Source organism: Coregonus lavaretus (assembly GCF_964263955.1).
Source record: "Coregonus lavaretus genome assembly, contig: SUPER_35_unloc_1, whole genome shotgun sequence".
NCBI lineage: Eukaryota > Metazoa > Chordata > Actinopteri > Salmoniformes > Salmonidae > Coregonus > Coregonus lavaretus.
This window is the reverse complement of record NW_028167181.1, coordinates 428,059-435,920: the sequence shown is the minus strand read 5'-3', so window position 1 is coordinate 435,920 and position 7,862 is coordinate 428,059.

Here is a 7,862-nt window from a genome sequence, read left to right as displayed (position 1 = left end):
GTGATGGAGTGCTGCATCAAAGCTGTCATCAAGGCAAAGGGTGGCTATTTGACGAAACTCAAATATAAAATATATTTGAATTTGTTTAACACTTTTTTTGGTAACTGCATGATTCCATACATGTTATTCCATAGTTGTGATGTCTTCACTATTATTCTACAATGTAGAAAATAGTCAAAATAAAGAAAAACCCTTGAATGAGTAGGTGTGTCCAAACATTTGAATGGTACTGTATGTTTTTTTCAATTGATTTCAATCCAAGTTATTTTATGACTCTGTCAGATATATAGGATTGTAGAAAAGCAGGGTATGGGAAAATATGTTGTTTTTGTTGTGAGGTGTGTGGGAGAAAGAATGATGGTGGTTTTAGTTCTACAGTAGTATGTGATGCGGTCGTAGCTTTCTTTCGCCTGGGAACCTCTTTGTAGGCGATTCGAGCTAGTATTGACTGGTATATTTCTCTTGTTGATTGTGGAGTGGGTGTAGAAGAAAAGGACTGTGGTCAGAGTACTAAGGCAGGAAGAGGGTGAGGTCCAGAGGCAGGAGTAGTGAGAAAGCTGGGGGGTGGAGGAAACTTTGGCCTGATATAGGATCAGTTTTGCCTTTTAGATAATAGTAAATAAGATCATATGGAAAGCAGGGACCTGATCCTAGATCAGCACGCCTACGCTATTTGAATACAGGCCCAGGGCTACTCAACAGAGGAGAGAAAGAGAACCAGTGAGGGCCAGGCATTGTTCCTAAAAATCTACGATTCATTTGAATTCCAAACTCTTTCTATAAGAACCCTGTGGATGTTGCTGACTAATTGTGGTAGGCCCAGTTCCACATGAAATGCACCGTTTCATCCAATTATAACACAAAAGTCCCATTTTGATCCAAATTCCAACAACTATCAGCATGAGAGAGATCAATATTAGAGAAACATTATGAGACGTTTATGTCACTCATTTTCTAAAGCAAGAACGTGAACCAGAAAACAACAGCAGAACTACACAACCCGGCCAGATCCATAAACCAACGGAGAGACAGAGGATGCGTCTCAAAGGGCATTCTATTCTCTAGGTAGTGCACTACAGCCCAATGCGCCCTGGTCAAAAGTAGTGCACTATATAGGAAATAGGGTGCCATTTTTGGACGCAACCATAGAGAACAATGGTCTTTTCCAACAACTCACATAACAGCCAAACACTGACATGATTTATGAGTTCTGAGAAGACAGAAAGACAAAGAGTCTGTTTCCCATACCTGTCACTCAATCTATATCTGATTCCAGGTATATGTCGCTGGGCTACACATTCACATCAGCGCATTGTAGCGGACCATACCAAATGGCAGGCTTGTTGTTGTAACTGGAATGCAGTCAATGTGGATAATGTGTGTGTGTGTTTGTGTATGACTGTGTGCGTTCACGTGTGTGTGTGTGTTTGTGTGTGTGTATGCATGGGTGTGCATGTGTGTGTGTGTGTGCGCGCATATGCACATGCCTGTGTGTGTGCGTCTGTGTACCTGCCTGTGTGGGTGCGTGTGTGTGTGTGTGCGTGCGTGCGTGTGTGCGTGTGTGTGTGCGTGTGTGTGTGTGTGCATATATGTGTGTGCTGTAGACATTAGGATAATCCCATTGAAAAAGAAAGCATAAGGACAGACCACAGAGTTTGGACTGAGGTGAAAGCCAGACCTCTCTGTTGGACTGAGCGGGAGGTGTGTTCCCTAATCAGCTGTGAAAATAAGCTTCAACTCAACAGCTGTTTTAAAGGCGAACAGTACAGACAACAGACCCCTCAGACTCCATATAACTTCATAACCATAATCCAGTTTGTGTTTTACGGTAACCTGAGAATGTGTTACTTAAGAAGTAAATCATAATGGATATATGTGTGGATGTCAACTCTCGTACAGTATGTTACTGGCTACGGGCCGTACAGTTTTGACGGTGTTCCATTTGGCCTCAGTAATGCACCAGAGCTTAGTTATCAGTGCGTTACAAAGATGAATAATCGTTTTTAGGATCATTTTCTAGTTGATTGTCAAATTAAAATGAATTTCAAGGAACACATCCCCTTATGACCAAAAAGGCTTTTTGGTTGAACTATTTGCTGGCTAACGGTGTAGCCTGAGACTATTGGCAGGCTAACGGTGTAGCAGGCTAACGGTGTAGCCTGAAACCTTAGTCAGGTGGAAGATCTGCCGGTGACTGATAGAAGTTTAAAGGAACAGAAGAATAACAATATCCAGACCTTGCCTAATGCTCTGCAGTTCCTCTGTCTGTAACTTCCTGTGAAAGAGGGAACCATCATACCAGTAGCCCCTCTAGTTAAAACTTTTTACAAGGCTCAGTTGCTATATAACATACTGCCAACCTGACAGACATGATATATCTAGTATTACACCACACCTGACAGACATGATATACTGTATATAGTATTATAAACTGGGTTGTTCGAGCTCTGAGTGCTGATTGGCTGACAGCCCTGGTATATCAAACCATATTCCACGGTTATGACAAAACATTTCATTTTACCCATCAATTACGTTGGTAACCAACTTATAATATCAATAAGGCACCTCGGGGGGTTGTGGTATATGGCCAATATACCACAGCTAAGGGCTGTTCTTATGCACGACGCAACGCGGAGTACCTGGACACAGCCCTTAGCCGTGGTATATTGGCCATATATCACAAACCCCTGAGGTGCTTTATTGCTATTATAAACTGGTTACCAACGTAATTAGAGCAGTAAAAATAAACGTTTTGTCATACCCTTGATGTACAGTCTGATATACCACGGCTGTCAGCCAATCAGCATTCAGGGCTTGAACCACCCAGTTTATATATAGTAGTACCCCACCGTACACCACACCTGACAGCCATGTACCATACATTACACTGGATTAGTGTGAGGGGCTAAATAGAGCAATAATAACAGGACTAACACAGGGCTCGTTCACAACGGGAGACCTGGCCCTGGCACTGACAGCAGACAGACACATAACTCAGGCCAGATGTAGCCAGGTCACTCAGGTGTGTTATAACTACTACATAGCCAGACAATGAGACTGTAATGGTTTCACAATGATTTTAGGCCATGAGCACTGCACTCCACACAGACCACACACAGAGGGAGACCTCGATGTAGACGGTGTCACATATCGCATGCTTGTATAAACGTTATTAGTTTTTTAGACTACCCCGAGATTTCTTATTATGAATGTAATCTAATGTAATCTAATGTAAGTTTCATATAAGACATTTTTTTGGTTAAAAACCTGTTTTTACCACAGTCTTAGTAATTTTTCTATCTAAACAAACCGTGTTGAATGTCTGGAACTGTAGAACAAACCGACGAAACAAGACACTGGTTTGTTTAGGTGGCTGTCTGTTCCATCCTGCAAAGTGTTTTCGTTTCCCACTCGACGGAACACACCAATACCAAACATTGGCCTGATCCCATTCCCGTGGCGACCCACTTTAATACAGTGGAACGTAAACTTTAATCCTTGACCGCAAAAGTCAAAGAAGGGTTAAATCAGTAAGACAATGTTTTTTCTCTTTCAGCTTTCTTTCTTTCCTCTGTTGATGCGATGGCTGTTTCTGGTTATCTGTCTGTGTTTCACGGTCCACAGTAACACATGTTCTGTCCGACTTCTTTTGAGGTGAATCAACAGGAAAATAATTTGGACGGGACTCAGAGACAGAGCGTGTTCTACCATGTCATTATAAAGCCCTGTTTCTGGAAAGGAAGGAACTTACTTTTAACATACAGTCATACTTTGAACAGACATATGAATATGTGGCTGTGCTGGTTCTTCTGGATTAAGATAAAGAGTCTGGATAAAGATAAAGAGTCTGGATTACAATAAAGAGTCTGGTTTAAGATAGTTTGGATAAAGATAAAGAGTCTGGATTAAGATAAAGAGTCTGGATTAAGATAAAGAGTCTGGATTAAGATACAAAATCTGGATTAAGATAAAGAGTCTGGATTAAGATAAAGAGTCTGGATTAAGATAACGAGTCTGGATAAAGAGTCTGGATTAAGATAACGAGTCTGGATTAAGATAAAGAGTCTGGATTAAAATAAAGAGTCTGGATTAAGATAGTCTGGATAAAGATAAAGAGTCTGGATTAAGATAATCTGGATAAAGATAAAGAGTCTGGATTAATATAAAGAGTCTGGATTAAGATAAAGAGTCTGGATTAAGATAAAGAGTCTGGATTAATATAAAGAGTCTGGATTAAGATAAAGAGTCTGGATTAAGATAAAGAGTCTGGATTAAGATAGTGAGTCTGGATAAAGATAAAGAGTCTGGATTAAGATAAAGAGTCTGGATTACGATAAAATGTCTGGATTAAGATAAAGAGTCTGGATTAAGATAAAGAGTCTGGATTAAGATAACGAGTCTGGATAAAGAGTCTGGATTAAGATAAAGAGTCTGGATTAAGATAAAGAGTCTGGATTAAGATAAAATGTCTGGATTCAAATAAAGAGTCTGGATAAAGATAAAGTGTCTGGATGGAGGAAAAAGCGTCTGGATAAAGTGTAACAGAGAGTGAATAGGTGGAGGTAATGGAGGTAATGTGCTCCAGATGCATTGCAGTGGTGAAGCTGCTGAGACCTCATAAGCGAACAATGGTTTAGGGGTGAGGGTTGGGGGTTCAGGAGGATAAGGGCCCACCTGGTGTGTAAATAAGAAAGAGGTGGAGCTCTGTTTAACTGGGGAGACCAGCCGTAACCCCATTTCTACCTCTCACCCCTCCCCTCCCAATGGAACTATGAATTTATGGCATTATTGGGGGGCTATGCACTTTGAAATACTTTATAACATAGTGAGTGGTCCCTCTAGTAGTTGAGGCAGGTCCAAAACGGGAATGTCCTGTCCAGGAATATGTCCAGGAAAATGGCGTGCACACACACAGACACAGACGCACGCACACACACACACACGCACACAGGCACAGACGCACAGCAAAAAACACACACATACACACCACACTAACACTAACGCATTGGCGTGGGACAAGAGCAGCAGATGATTTATTATATTTACAGTGGTCAGACGAAAGTGTGTGTGAATATCAGGTGGAACCAGGCCAGTTCCAAAGCTCATAAATACACATCTATTAAGTGACATCTGTGGTCTTTCACGCACTAAGCCGGTGGCTAGCTTGCATATCCATGTCAAGATAAAAGTGTGCCAATTCCAGTTGAAATAAGCCAAAACCCACAGTCCATCTATCTTGCCGTCTTTCGTTGCCCTTACGCCCAAACGCTTTGCTGCGTCTATTTCTAGTTTTTCTGCACTCAAGACAAACGACAGAAGAAGTAAAAAGGAAATATTTGCTTCCACATAATTGATCAACCCTCAGTCAGTTACATCAGTCCACTCACTGACTCAGAATAGCTGTGCTTCTTGCCAAATTGGTGATTTATTTTCCAGTAGAAAAACATAGGAACAATACAAATACTTCTGATGTACAAAATGACCATGACACATTTCAACACTATAACAAGAACTATGACTCTTGTTTAAACCCATATTGAGTGAGCACCTTAGAAACATATTAATAACCATTTGTCCTTAGCCCATTGTCTCTTTCATGGTAGACTTTTAAACATCCATTTACTTGTCCGATGAGTTTTGGTCAGAGGATTAGGAGCATTCTCATACTGGTCTTAATCCTGCTGTACTTTAGATTGGATATCCTTATCCATTTTGCTGATTAGGGTTCTCCATAGTAGTATTATTCATTAATTGACAAGGCAGGATTCATGTATTAGTTCACTGTATTCCTTCCTTGGAGGTCTCCTGCACTTGATGTTCATTTATAGGATATTCTCATCATGTCATAAAATGGGCCAGACCTGGAAAAACTTGTGGCCCTATCATCATGATCATAGAACTGAGAGCCCAATGCTAGTATTGCTGGTGAGGTGGTTGACCAAAGATAAAAGTGATATATGGTATATTTTCAAGTATCTAATGTAAATGTATGTGTATGTTGTGGATGGCAGTTCAGAAATCACATGCTATTTTGCATTAATTCATATAGAAATTGAAATGACATTTCAGTTGTGTAAAGATAGCCTGCCATAAAATCATAATGGTAAGATAAGTGTGTACAGTCGTGGTCAAAAGTTTTGAGAATGACACTGTCACGGAATCTGCCGAGGCTGCTCCTTCTCCTTGCTCGGGCAGGTTTCGGCGGTCGTCGTCCCCGGAGTACTAGCTACCACCGTTGTATGTTTCTATGTTCGTTTGCTTTTGTCTGATTGTTGTACACCTGTGGTTAGTTAGCGTTGATTATGTGTCCTATATAGTTCTCGTTTTGTTAGTCATGTGTTGTGTGTTATTGAGCTTCCTGTCTTCGTGTCTGTATTGGTTTTCCCTCCTTGTGTTTGAGGAGAGGTTTTCACACTTGTTGTGCGCGTTAGTCTTTTTCCTGCTCGTTTACGCCTGTGTGCGTATCGCTCGTCTCCGGGCACTTTTGCTCGTATTTATTCACTAAAGACTGTCTAACGAAGCTTCTGTGTCCTGACACCTTCCACATACAGCACTCCTGACAGACACAAGTATTGGCCTTCACAAAGTTCGCTGCTTCAGTGTTATGAGATATTTTTGTCAGATGTTACTATGGTATACTGAAGTATAATTACAAGCATTCCATAAGTGTCAAAGGCTTTTATTGACAATTACATTTAGTTTATAGTTTATGCAAAGAGTCAATATTTGCAGTGTTGACCATTCTTTTTCAAGACCTCTGCAATTCGCCCTGGCATGCTGTCAATTAACTTCTGGGCCACATCCTGACTGATAGCAGCCCATTCTTGCATAATCAATGCTTGGAGTTTGTCAGAATTTGTGGGTTTTTGTTTGTCCACCCGCCTCTTGAGGATCGACCACAAGTTCTCAATGGGATTAAGGTCTGGGGAGTTTCCTGCCCATGGACCCAAAATCTCGATGTTTTGTTCCCCGAGCCACTTAGTTATCACTTTTGCCTTATGGCAAGGTGCTCCATCATGCTGGAAAAGGCATTGGTCGTCACCAAACTGTTCTTGGATGGTTGGGAGAAGTTGCTCTCAGAGGATGTGTTGGTACCATTCTTTATTCATGGCTGTGTTCTTAGGCAAAATTGTGAGTGAGCCCACTCCCTTGGCTGAGAAGCAACCCCACACATGAATGGTCTCAGGATGCTTTACTGTTGGCATGACACAGGACTGATGGTAGCGCTCACCTTGTCTTCTCTGGACAAGCTTTTTTCCGGATGCCCCAAACAATCAGAAAGGGGATTCATCAGAGAAAATGACTTTACCCCAGTCCTCAGCAGTCCAATCCCTGTACCTTTTGCAGAATATCAGTCTGTCCCTAATGTTTTTCCTGGAGAGAAGTGGCTTCTTTGCTGCCCTTCTTGACACCAGGCCATCCTCCAAAAGTCTTCGCCTCACTGTGCGTGCAGATGCACTCACACCTGCCTGCAGCCATTCCTGAGCAAGCTCTGCACTGGTGTTGCCCCGATCCCGCAGCTGAATCAACTTTAGGAGATAGTCCTGGCGCTAGCTGGACTTTCTTAGGCACCCTGACGCCTTCTTCACAACAATTGAACCTCTCTCCTTGAAGTTCTTGATGATCCGAGAAATGGTTGATTTAGGTGCAATCTTACTAGCAGCAATATCCTTGCCTGTGAAGCCCTTTTTGTGCAAAGCAATGATGACGGCACATGTTTCCTTGCATGTAACCATGGTTAACAGAGGAAGAACAATGATTTCAAGCACCACCCTCCTTTTAAAGCTTCCAGTCTGTTATTCTAACTCAATCAGCATGACAGAGTGATCTCCAGCCTTGTCCTCATCAACACTCTCACCTGT